The 13584-nt window shown below is 48.0% G+C and overlaps 1 protein-coding gene across 2 annotated transcripts in view; it reads left to right on the top strand.

The window, feature by feature from the left end:
- Nucleotides 1-2649: 2649 nt before the first annotated feature.
- ABCB6 (ATP binding cassette subfamily B member 6 (LAN blood group)) overlaps nucleotides 2650-13584 on the top strand; it is a 48522-nt gene continuing 37587 nt past the window's right edge. The window contains exon 1 of one of the 2 annotated variants that reach the window (XM_066575499.1): nucleotides 2650-2983. The gene's annotated coding sequence lies outside the window, so the exon portion shown is untranslated. Of the gene's footprint in view, nucleotides 2984-8903; nucleotides 9415-13584 lie in introns of those variants that run through there. The other variant, XM_066575498.1, reaches the window with a different exon arrangement.

Raw genomic sequence — 13584 nt, 5'->3', positions numbered from 1 at the left:
TAAAATGTGGTGAGGAACAGCCAAGGTGAGGTTCAGGAAGACAGTTTCATATCACAGGTCATCCACCATGTGAAGACTGAACACAGCAACTAGATACAAGTTACACTGGATCAGCGAGGTCTCCACCAGGCAAAGATTTCAGCAGTCTAGGGTTTGGAGATGTGATGTTGAATCTCTTTTGAAGAAACGCAAAGAAACGGACAACATTGAGGTCCATAGATGCTGTGGTCGCCTATTGAAGACAAAGGGGGGGTCACACCAACTATGAATTTGGTTTAGATTTCTCTTTTGTGCATTGACTTTGCATTTTGTTAATTGACAAGTTTGTGAACTCGCCCTAAGGCTCAGTGTCCACGGGCAGATCAGGTTCCACACGCGGGAGCCTGCAGCGCAATCCGATCCTTCCCGCAGCCGAGGACACTGCTTACCTGTCCAGCTCTTCTATTTGCTTAATTTCTGATGTGTGCACCACCGCATATGCGCATTGGAGGGTTTGTTTTTTTTAACTCCTGCTTTCCCGCAGGAATCCGCATCCTGACTGCAATTAAATTGCAGACGGGCCGTGGATCAGACAGCTTTCTTTGACCTCAATGGAGGCCATCTGTGCAAGAACCGCACTGAAATGGCGCATGCTGCGATTTGTTTTCCAGACCAAAAGATCCGCAGAAATATCTGCATGCTCTCATTCACATGCGGGCGCCCATGCTTCCCTATGGGTGGCTTGATCTTCCCTGTGGATTTCTCAAATCAGACCCGCCCGTGGACTTTGGGCCTAACACTTCTGTGTTTGAAAGCATTCTTACTTTGCAGCATTTTCCACACCTGCCTACAATTATGCACAGTCCTGTATATAACGAGTTAGGGATCATTTAACTAAGGGCTCATGTCCACGGGCAAAAGAAGAATTAAAATCCGCAGCAGATTTTGACTCTTCTCCTGCCCGCGGATCCGCACCCCATAGGGATGCATTGACCACCCGCAGGGTAGATAAATACCCGCTGGTGGTCAATAAAAGTGATTTTAAAAAAAATGGAGCATGAAAAAATCTGGACCATGCTCCATTGTCGTGCGGGTCTCCCGCGGGCTTCTATTGAAGCCTATGGAAGCCGTCCGGATCCGCGGGAGACCTAAAATAGGAATTTAAAAGAATTTACTCATCCGGAGCGGACGGGGAAGGTCTTCTCTTCCTCACGGCCGGATCTTTCTTGCTTCGGCTCGGCGGATGTGCCCGGCACGTCGGTGACGTGCCGCCGCCGTGACGAATTCATCCGCCGGCCGAAAAAGAAGATCCGGCCGTGAGGAAGAGAAGACTTTCCCCGCCCGCGCCGGATGAGTAAATTCTTTTAAATTCCTATTTTCAGCCCTCATGTCCGCGGGGAAGGAGGGACCCGCTGCAGATTCTCCATGTAGAATCCGTAGCAGGCCTGATTTTCCCCGTGGACATGAGGCCTAAGGCCTAATGTTAAAGTGGATCAGAACGGCTGAGCATCAACTCATTTACCCCCCATCCCTCCAAGTCGGGTACATAATTAACCATTTCCAATCTACTTTATTTATTTATCACTCATTTGCATCCCTGCCATCTTTCCCTCTCAAATTTTCAAACAAAGGCGCAGTGTCCTCCATTGTGTCATGGCGCCGGACCGCCTCCATCGTAGGAGCGCTATACTATTCATTACAAGCACACGTGTCGGACAGCCTCTGCTATCGCAGCGCTCTACTTTAACCCACTAATACAGGTGTTGGATCTCGTCCGACATTGGAGCAATGCAGGGAGATCTTAATGTCGGACGAGGTCCAACACTGGATTGAAAGGGTTAAAATGCGTTGCTATTTAGAGACTGTCATCTGCTTTTAGCCCTGTAAGCTTAGCTTATGGCCTGGAAGTAGGTGACCCACCGAGTCTGGGGATGTAAGTGTTATACTTACCTCGCCGTTGTTTCCCCGGTGTCAGCGCTGGAAGCATTATGCAATTAGAACAGGCGGACTACTTAGCTCACCGCTCAATGCATTGAACACTGCGACCAGGGGAATGACGGGGGAGGCAACTATAACACTTACATCCCCGGACTCAAGGAGTCACCTACTTTCAGCGCATAAGCTTAGCTAATAGGGCTAAAGGTAGGTGACAGATTCCCTTTAAGAGTAAAAGGGGTGTTCCAGTTTTAGGGGTTATTGTTTGTATAATTTAACACAAATTTCCAATATGTTCTTCACATCAATTCATTGCGGTTTTCTAACTTCATTGTGTACATAGAATGGGTAAAAATTCTACTTGGAAAAGCTGCAGATCGGCCCTATTGAATGACAAGACGTTGCATGCTGCACAGCTATAGTATGGACGGAGCGATGTGCTGGCAGGGGGTAAGATGGGGAGGGGACCTCACAGACACAGAAAACGGGAGAACATCTAAAATGTGTTAGTAAGTTGACTCTTCTGAAGTTTAACACACATTTGAACATTGTCTTCTTAGGAGTTCTGTAACTATAGGGGTCGCAGTGGTCACAGCCATAACCAGGCCCCTATGCCAGGGGGACCCACAGGCCCCCCACAGCACACTAAGGACTTATTGGCACAATTCCTAGCTCCCTTCCTTTCGCAGCGCAACATGCAGGCCTCCTCCGAGTCATCATCTCACCTCTGTCACAATGCCGGAGGACAGTCTTGCATTTTTCTCTCCTGCACTCAAGCCCCAGTCCCAGCAGTCAGGGTCGGGTGCGTTTACTAAGCAAAAGGGGGTGGAGAGAAAAGCCACTTACTAACTGTAGGGACACTATTAGTGTCTGCATGCACAAAGAGGTCAGCTGTAATTTTGTGGGACTACAAAGTGGGACATGAATACTGCAGAGAGGGGCTCTGGGGCAGCAGGATAGGGGAGAGTGTAGAGACAAGCTGGGGCTACTTAAAGCGGCTGTCGTCTGTTAAAGAAAAGGGAAAGTGGACGACGCCAGTGAGCGAAGACCTCACCTGTGATCACTGGAGGTAACTGGACTGTAATCACTATCACTGCGTAGAGCTGGTCTCTAACTATTATATAATGTCTGCATTAGTTAGAGATATACTAGAGCTGAGCTACTGTGTTGGAGCCCACCAAGTTATAAAAGCTGTTTTATAGATGCTGTCTCACATTTATTCAGGGGGAGGGGTAAAATATACAGTACAGTCCCTCACTGCTAGTGCTGAATTAATGGGTCTCTTTGTTGAAAGTTATTGACGGGCTGTCACAGTAAAGACAAATTGGGGGTGAGCTGAACCTTTGCACCAGGGCCCATGAGCCCTGGGAGGGGGCTAAACCTTTACACCAGGGTCTATGAGCTTCTAGCTCCGCCCTTAGTGCTTAGACTTGTTAACACTTACTGTTACAGCATGTTAAAATATAACAATTGTAGTGCCCTCTGCTGTTCTTTTGGCTCTGTGGTCCATATACTCGAGGATCCAGGGGACAGGACTGAGCATGTGTGACCACTGGGACTTTGCACAAGAGGTGGACGTTCTGAGAAGTTCTAAAAAGGACACCAGGGGGTGCTATGACAAGTATGTAAGAGGTGTCTGGCAGCAGTTGTCTTCCCTCTCTGTGTTAAGAACACACTCACACAGGACCAAGCCCAGCGTCCATGTATATGGGGGACCAGGGGAAATAATCGTCGGCTCGAATGAGCGTTTGGCAGACAGCTATCTGATTGTACGTTTTTATCTTATATGTAATGCTTTGTACAAAAATGGCAGGATGTCGGGTATTTATGCAACACTTTCTGTCATTATGATGTCATCACTACCCGTTCAGCAGCTGCTCCATCCTGATAAGGAGGTCCCGGTATGGAAGGAAGATCCCCTGCACAGCCGCTGTGATAAGCGCTTTCTCATTATGTCCGCTACATATGATGCTGCTGTCGTGGCATTGTCCCACCGCAGATGTGATCACCTCAATACAATGACGTATTAGCACAAGTTCAAGTACTGAATTTTAACAGCGACTGTTCCCTTTTTCTTTTTTTGGGCGGGAGGACTAAGTACAAGTCTCAGAGTCGAGAAGAAAGGGAATGTTTTTACATTCATGCAGGGCACAACCATGATGTCTTCCACGGATGGCACACCGAGACGTCATAACGTCTGCAATGGACCAACATGTATTTTCTCACCTAACTGATAGAAATCCGAAACATAGGAGAAGGATCGCTCTCCCTACCCAATTATGGCTTGGTGAACCCTGCCTAAAAGCAAGGTGATCATCCCAATGAGGATGGCCTCATGTCTCGAACCGAGGGAATGTAGCCTGTCCCTAGATAGAGGAGGACTCGGCCGTCCACAAACCAACGGACGAGGGGGACTCACAGGACATGACTTAAGCATCATGGCACCCATTGGATGGTGAGGATTCCGGCATCTTCATACCAACGGACGGAGGGGATTCAGGTGTCCACTAAAGGATGGAGGGGATTCACCAATGGATGGAGAGGGAACAAATAGGACATAACTCAGGCATCCGACCACCATTGGGCAGGTGGAATAAACAAGATGATTCAGCCATCCAATCACCAGTGGACGGGTGTCACAAATGGGACCGGATTCAGGGGAACTAGGAAGATTCATGCCAGACATGCATACCACCAGACAAATGGTCCGCACAGCATGCATGCACACAAAAGAATAACCGGCACCCATGTGAAGGCGGGACCGGAATAAATACACATCTGTTATCACTGATTGGCAGGCTAGGGTAAAGACCCCTCTGTTGACCAATCAGTCCATACACCACAGGAGATATTGAAACAGGGAAAAGAAGAAGGGAGCATAAAACACTGATGGATCCCCATTTCCAACAGATGACACCTAAAGGACTTTCTGCAGTGACAAAAAAGGGGCATTCAACAGTGCCCAAGGTGTGGTGACATAGACCAGGCGCTGATGTAGAGATGCCAACACGGTTCCACTTCCCAATTGTGGCTGGCACACTGCAACAGATGCTTTATGCTTCCACGTTATTGGACATGGTCCTACGTAAAGGGGTCCTCCGGTTGCTGGCTGAATATTTAAAGTAGAGCATCATACAGTATGTGCTAAAGTAACAAGAGCCGGGATACTTACCCGTCCTCTGCCAGCACTGCAGCTCTGTTGTCCTCCCAGTCTTTGCTTTGGAAGGAATGCCACCTAAACGCTGCAGCCAATTGGAGGCCGCAGCAGTCTGGTGCTGTTCTCCTGGCATCACCACTTAGATGCTGGGAGCCATGATGTCGGGAACGGCACCAGACTGTAGCAATCAGGTGGTATCTTTTTACAACAAATACTGGGAGAACCATGAGGCTGCAGCGTTGTATCACTGGGGCAGAGGACAGGTAAGTACCCGTTTTGTCATTTTAACACAATTAAAGCTCTACTTGAGGGTGCGTTCACACGAGCGCATAAACGGCGCGTTATGCGTGACCCTCTGAGGCGTTGGTTTCCAATGTATTCGTGCACACGGGCGATTTTACGGCGCATAAAAACGGCAACCCGCAAAAAAACGGAACATACGCGACCGAAATACGTGCCAACGTATTTTCGATAGCCGAAAAGATCGTTTGAAAAGTAGGAACAAACGATAATACGCTTTCTAGCTCTGGTCATGAACGCCGAAAAACGGTCTTTCCGGCGATTATACGCTGCGGACGTGCGAACGTAAAAACGCCGACGCTCGTGTGAACGCACCCTAAAAAGTAGTCCAGCAACCGGACAACCGCTTTAAAGCTCAGCCTCAATTGGGGTTCAGCTGCAATACCACACACTGCAATACCACACACACAAGAAAGCAGATATGGTTTTCTAATTCTGTATAGCCCCTTTAATAAACATTTTATTTAACCCCTTCTAAGGTCCTGCTTACATTTGCATTAGAGGTTCTGTCATATTTAAAACAACCCTCCGGTTATGGATAAGCAGGGGGGTCACTATAATGGGAAGAATAACTTAGCATGAAGTGCTATTCTTCCCTGATGGGCACTACAACAGAATGTGGCAGACCAGATTATACGCCAGTGCCGTCCATTGGGCACCACTGACCTCCATCAGATGGTGAATCAACACTACTGGTTTCCATTCATTACGGAAAGCACAACACAGATGTGAACAAGACCCGAGCTCCATGGGTCTGGAAAAGTAGACTTACAGCAACCGCAGGGGCAAATGTAAGACTGGAGGATGTGTGATTGAATGTCATGGCAGCCATATTGGTTGTCACCCGTCTAGTAACAGACCCGTAAGGCTCCAACAAGCAGGTTGTGTGATTTGTAACACTCTATGCCCCAGGTCAATATCTGGCTTGTACCAGGATACACATGTGATCGATCGCGCACGACGGCTCTATTACTCGCCATTTATTCCGTAGCTGATTTGTGATTTATCAATATCTGACGGCTCCAGCGATCCAGGAGAACCTCTGGCGCCATATCTGGCTGCTAGTGCGAATGTGATTAACTCCTGAGTAGCAGAACATCAAGTCTCACACTAGATGACTAAGGGCGCATTCACACGGACGACATTGACATGCGCGTTTTGTGCGATGCATGCAAAATATGCACAAAGAGGTTGTCGCATTCTAGCGCTTTACGGCTTAGATGAAAAGGCCGCGGCTGTCTCTTGACCACCTTGTCGGGTATTACGGAAACAGTAGAGGCGGAGTGGTTTCACATGTGTGGCGGGGGTTCCGTTTTCCTCCTCCATTCGGGTTACAGAAAAGGAGAATCCCCTAACTATTAGGCCGCCTGCAGACGAGCGGAAATCCCGCCGCGGGATTTCCGCCGCTGAAAGTCTGCATAGAAGTGCATTACAATACGCACTCCTATGCAGACGGCCGCGGTTTGGCCGCGCGAAATCTCGCGCGGCAAACAAACCGCGGCATGTTCTGATTTCCTGCGGGGTACGCACTCACCTGGCCACCGGCTCCGGTCTGCGCATGCGCCGGCTGCGCGGCAGCCGGCACATCAAAGAGCCGGGGCCGCCAGGCGCGGGTGAGTACGCGCTCGTCCCTGCAGGCTCTGGGGTCGGATCGCGCGGCGAGATTTCTCGCTGCCGGATCCGACCCGCTCGTCTGCAGGCGGCCTTAAGGGGTTCGTCTCATGACAGAACTGAATAGCGCCGAACAGACCCCATTGGCTATAATGGGGTCCGTCCGGTTTCCGCTCAGCTAGCTGGCATTTAACCGGAAGAAAAAGAGCTGCATGCAACACTTTTTTCCCCCAGAATTTTGTGGTGGATCTGCAACGGCACCTCCGAACGGACGTTGGCGTCCCAGATGGTCCCATACATGTTCTATGGGTGATAAATCTGGCGACCGGGCATCCCGCAATGCACAGATCTCGCCCGTGTGAAGCCGGCCTTAGGTTGCATTTACACGAGTGCGATATACGTCCGTCACACTCAAACATTTTCTATGCAAGTGCGCCAGATTCTTCAAGACAACTGCACCACATCCCCGTAGATGCGATTTTCACGCTATTTCAATGGGATTTTTTTCTGAACCCACTGAAACTAATGGGGGCGATCGCCCAAAAAACAGGACATGCTGTGATTTTTCTAACTTACAGCATCGCTCCGAGAAAAAAAAAAACAAAAAAAAACAAAAAATAAATCGCCTATGCCAATACACCCATTGTAAATAATGGCATCTCGCAATGCACAATACCAGTATAAAAGTACCCTAAGGCCGGCTTCACACGGACGTATTTGCGCGCACAACATGCAAAAAGTGGACCCTATTGATGTCAATGGGTTCATTCACATATTCCATATTTCGGCACGCAAATTTCAGTTGCGCCCAAAAAATTGAACATGTTTCTACATATTTGCACACCAAAGGTCCCCACAGAAGTCAATGGAGGGGGGGGGGGGGGGGGTGTTCAAATGCGCACTCAATACGCAAGGAGATGAAACGCTGTAAATTCGCTGGAAATAGAACACATCTGGAACTCATTAGAGAAATTAACCATTTCAATCGGTGCGCCTTTGCGCACGGTAAAATACGCTGACAAGCACGCAAAAAAGCCTCATTCATAGCGCAAAAACGTCGAACTAAGGCGTGCAAGTTTTTAGCGAGTGCCATGTTTTTGTACAAAAAAACGGATTACATTGCATCACTGCACGTTCGTGTTTTTCACGCTTGTGAAAAAAATTGCATGTTGTTCCTTTAATTAAAATAGAAAAAGAATGCATTGCACTTGCATGCAAATTGCGTAGAATGTGAATATGCTGCAATTTATTTTGTGCTCCCATAGGAATTTATGGGCGATTCCTAAGCGAAAATTGCCCAAAAACCCTGCAACTGTGCAGCGATCTTTCTGCCTTGGACCGGCGGTCTCAGAGAACTCGCTTATGCAAATAGATACAATGAAAATAACGGAGCCTTTTAACGTGCGAGTTCTGTTCTAGAGTTTTAAAACATTTTCCAGTACATTATATGGTACGTTAAATAGTAACATTGGAAAATACAACCCGTCCCGCAAAAAACAAGACGTCAGACAGCGACTGCATGGATGAACAAAAGAGTTTTGTTTTTCTTAAAGTGGGGAGGAAAAATGACAATGAAAAAAAAAGGGGGGGGGGAGGGGGGCGCATCCTTTAATGTGCTAAAAAGTGATGACAGGTTCCCTTTAAAACATGTTTCTATTCACTTACTGAAACTATAGTTCTTGACACGGTGAGGATTTGGTTCATCAAGTATATGAAAAAGTTGCAAAACTTTTGCTATCATGATGTAAAAAAACTGAAAATCTGTAATTCCAAGTTTTTTCTTAATAAAAATAAGCAGTGTTGAGTACAGGAGCGGCTCTGATGACAGCACAGTGATTGATGCTGAGTCACTGTACGCGGCGCTGTACACAGCACACCTGCTGAGTCACTGCTAACACTGCGGGCGCTGGGACCCGGGAGCGCGCTGCCGGCTGCAAGGAACATGCGCCCTGCATGCAAGAGACTGCTGGAGAGACTGACAGCTACTGCAAGTCATCCCATAGACTGCTAGAGACAGACACCGGCTGCAACCTCTGCATTGTATTACAGCAAGAGATCGCAAGAGACTGCAGGGCATCTAGGGACAGCCCCAGCACAGAGAGACACCCCGAGCTCAGAGACTGCTGCATGTAAACAGAGGGACAGCTGCAGACAGCCCCAGCACAGAGATCGCTGCATGTAAACGGAGGGACAGCTGCAGACAGCCCGAGCTCAGAGACTGCTGCATGCAAACAGAGAGACAGTCCCAGCTGAGCGACTGCTGTATACAAATAGACAAAGTTCAGAGACTGCAAACAGAGAGACAGCAAGAGACTACCATACACCCTACAGAGAGGGTAGGAAGAGACAGTCAGAGACTGCCACAAGCTGCCTCCACTACAGAGAGCATGACCTGTTAGTAGAGAGAAGAGACCTCCATCAGACTCCATAAGGTGAGTGCAGGGGACACCCATGGGGGGAGTTCTCAGAACTTGTGCAAACAAAAAGTTGAGTAGTTGCCCCTGGCAACCAATTAGCTTTAAGGTCACTTCACAGGGGCGTATTACAGGCGCAAATTTTGTGCATGAGTGTATGTATTCACATGTTTGATTGCATGGAAAAAACCATGACATGACCTGTGGTGCGCATTTACATACCGCAAGAGCCTATTAAAATACATGGGCTTGCTTAAATGTGTGCGCCATGCGCAGAAAACCTGCATATCGTCTGCACATATACGTGCGCAATCAATGCTGTTTTTGTGCTTTTTTTTTTTTTTTTTCTGTGCACAAACATGTGAATTTGCACACACAAATACATGCCAGTGCGGGTGAAATGCGCCCACGCCCATGTGACCTGGCCTTTAAAGGGGTACTCCAGGCGTTTAGCCCCTTGCTGTATTGACGCCTGAGCTGGATGTTGACGTTGCAATCAATGGAAGTCGCACCTTCTACTGCTATTCCGGCCCCCGACCCTCATGCGGACGTCCGGCCCTGCTGCAGTGTGTGCGGGGCTGAGATCAGCTGATTGCTGGGGGTCCTGAGCGGCAGCCCTCCGCTGACCGATCCTCCAGCGCTTATTTTACGCGTGTCGGAGGATCGCCAAGTGTTTCCCATTGATTTCAGCGGGAAACCTCACATCGCGCGCCTTGCGAGGTGTTTGACTGTCCCGTTGAAAACAATGGTCAGTGCGTTCCGAGGACACGAAAAAATAGGACATGCAGCGATTTATTTTACAGCCTCGCTCGTGTGCACGACTCCATTCAAAAGAACAGAATTCATATTCGCGCGAGTTTTGTGTGTCCTGCAGCACACAAAACTAGTGTGAGACTAACGCTTATGTAAATGTAGCTTAAGGCTGGTTTCATACGGCGATGCGGGAGCGAGTGAGAACCCAGAATTATGAAGCCAATGACTTTCAATGGTTTCGCTCTCATTTGCGATGCTTTTACGTATGTGATGCTGCGTGGGAAAAAAAACGCAGCATGTTGTATCTTTTTGCGATATCGCCCATTGTTTTCAATGTGACAGCCACGGCGGGGGAATCCCTTGACAGCCTCCATGGGGAGAATCCCGTTATCACCGGGTCGAGGGGAATCCCTTCATCATTTGACAGTCTGAGGGGGGGAATTCCATTCGGCAGAGGGGAATCCCTTCATCCCTGCGGGAATGAAGAGATTTCCCGTAGTGATGTGAGTCTGATTTCACATAAAACCTCTCGCATCCACAGGGCTTTCACATGGTGGAAAGTACGATATCGGGCCGTGAATCACAGCCCGATATCACCCTCGCACATGTGAAGCTAGCCTTAGGCCGGTTTCACACGGACAAGATAAATCGCAGAGATGCACAAATATGAACCCCATTGATAAAATTGCGGCATGTCCTATCTTTGGCCCTTACCACGGAATGCCTTGCCCATTGTTTTCAATGGGGCCCGCAAAAACATTGTATGGCGTGTGAGGGCTGTGCGGGTGCGAAATGAGGTTTCCTATTGGAAACATTGGGAATCCCCAGCTGTAAGCTGCGCTGGAGGATCGCTGCCTCCCTTCAGTGATGCCAGGCGGTTTTGCCACAAAAACACCTTGCATCAATGGGAAAACCACACATGCCCGAGCGCGATATTGGGCCGAGTTTCATTCCCGAGCTCGACATCGCGCTCGCCCCTTGTGTGCATATATATGACGCATCTTACCGCTATGTGAGCCGGCGTATTGCAGGGATTTCAGACGGCACATGACCGCAAATCTTGCAGTCACTGTTATGCGCAGGCGTCCTTTTTTTAAAAAATTCTCGCTCGTTTAGCAACGTTGCGTATAAACGCCGCATGTACGCCATGTAATTGCATATGTACAGCGTTTCTTGCACGCCCATAGAGACCAATAGGGCTGTACGAGCATGAGGCTGCCTGCTTACGTACGGATTTGCATTGTGGAATCCGCGGTCGACGTCCGCACAGCGGATCCGCAGCAAATACCGTTTGTTACACTTTGTGGAAAAGCGCTTCTTCCTGCACACGAGCGGAAATCAATTGCGATTTCCGCTTTTAGAGGAAAAATTGCAGTATGTTCTATTTTTGCGCAGATGGCTTCCATTGAAGTCAATGAAAGGCGTCTGACCTGCGGCCCTTCCGCAATTGACATTGCGGAAAGGTCGCGTATTCTGTGTCATCGCCTAGCAACGTCGTGGGGAAAGCAGGGATTTAAAAAGAAAAACTGGACAGCGTATGTCCGACAGCGAGCCGTGCGGCCCATCCGTAGTACCAAGAAAAAAGACAAGTGACAGCTACTCGCAGACGCCAGTCGGGCACAGGGTCAGATCAGGAATCCGACCCGTTCGTGTGCAGCCAGCCTAATACTCGCATAAAAGAAATGGCAGCCATTGTGAATGTGACGATCAATGTACTTTCATGGACTCCATTCACCGCGTATTATGCGCACGTAATCCGCAATGAGATTTAGCTTGTGTGAGCCCGCCCTAGGGTCGTATTTACATTACATCACTGAACATTCCATTTTTTTTTCTTTTATGCACATTTTTCACACACGAGAAAATCACGTTTTTTTTTCAGTAGGAAGATGTAAAAATCTCCTCACGCTCTCATGGTCATGGAAGTGTGATGTGATTTTTAACTTGTCCGTGGCAAATAATGGCTGATCCCGCAAAAGAATAGGACATGCTGCATTTTTTCCCATCTCACTGCGAGGGGAAGAAGGCACTTGTAAATAGACCTAATGGAAAACGATGGGTTCTATTTCCGTAAATCTCACAACGCGCATGGGGAAATCGGCGGTGTAAATACGGCTACAAAAACTCTGCTTGTGTTTGGGAATGTTCGTTTTTAGAGATGAGCGAACCTACTCGTTTCGGATGTTTTTGCACTCGAGCACCGCTTTTTCCGAGTAATTGACTACTCGGACAAAAAGATTCGGGGGGCGCCAGGGGTGAGCGGGGGGTTGCAGAGGGGAGTGTGGGGGGGGAGAGCTCCCCCCTGTTCCCCACTGCTACCCCCGCTCCACCACGCCGCCCCCAAATCTTTTCGTCCGAGTAGTCATTTACTTGAAAAAAGCGGTGCTCGAGTGCAAAAACATCCGAAACGAGTAGGTTCGCTCATCTCTATTCGTTTTGTCATCTGTATAAGAAAGTCGCACAACTACCAGGAGCTGTAAACTTGCTGCAGAAACTTGAACTTTAACCCCTTAAGAACTGCCAAAACCGCCTTTTTACAGTGGCTGTATCAGAAACGTGGCACGGGTCTCCAGTGCCAGGGAAAATGGGTGTTCGGCTGTTAAATAACATCCTGGCACTCGTTCTAACAACGGGGGCCCAAGAAATCCCTGATTCCCACTCTTTAACCTTTTACATGCCACGGTCAATGCACAGCATGTAAAAGGCTGACAGAGGTGGGAGGGGGGCTCCCTCTGTCACCCATTGGACCCCACAATGGGATTACAGGGTTGCTATGGCAACTAGAAGCTTGAATATGGCCTCTGGGTCTGCCAGCTACGGTGGCCTGTGAGGCTCAGACTCTTGGTGGGCCATATATAGGTTTTATAATACACTGTTTTACTTGAATATAGCAGTGTATTATAAGAACAATAAAAGATGGTGATATTCAAGTCCCCTTGTAGGATAATAATAAAAAGTTAGGGCTCTCTCAGACGAGTGGGTTACTCGCACGTATCGCCCCGACAAATCTCCATACACTCTCTCTTGGCATGTAATATGCGGCAAGATATTGCATATCGCGTTCTTTTTTTGCGCATGCTCTTTAAGCACTGTGTGTGGGAGGTACGGTTGACAGTAATGTAAAGTTACCGCACAATATGAAAAAAAACTAATAAAAATGTCAAAATCCCTCCTCTCCCCCCTTTACTATGTTAAAAAAAAAAATCCACAAATATGGTATCGCCATGTAAAAAGTACCTTATTTAACCCACTTGGTGCACATGATTTTAAAAAAAATTGTGGTAAAAATAGTTAATTTTGCTTCTCGGCTTACAAAAAGCATAATAGAAGGTGATCAAAATGTCGCATGGATAAACAAATGGTACCATTAAAAAGTACAACTCATGCGGCAAAAAAAAAACATTCACAGCACCATTGACAAAAAAGGAAAAATGT

Source organism: Eleutherodactylus coqui, chromosome 8, assembly GCF_035609145.1.
Source record: "Eleutherodactylus coqui strain aEleCoq1 chromosome 8, aEleCoq1.hap1, whole genome shotgun sequence".
NCBI lineage: Eukaryota > Metazoa > Chordata > Amphibia > Anura > Eleutherodactylidae > Eleutherodactylus > Eleutherodactylus coqui.
The sequence above is the reverse complement of the archived record's forward strand: the minus strand, read 5'-3'. Positions and strand labels throughout refer to the sequence as shown.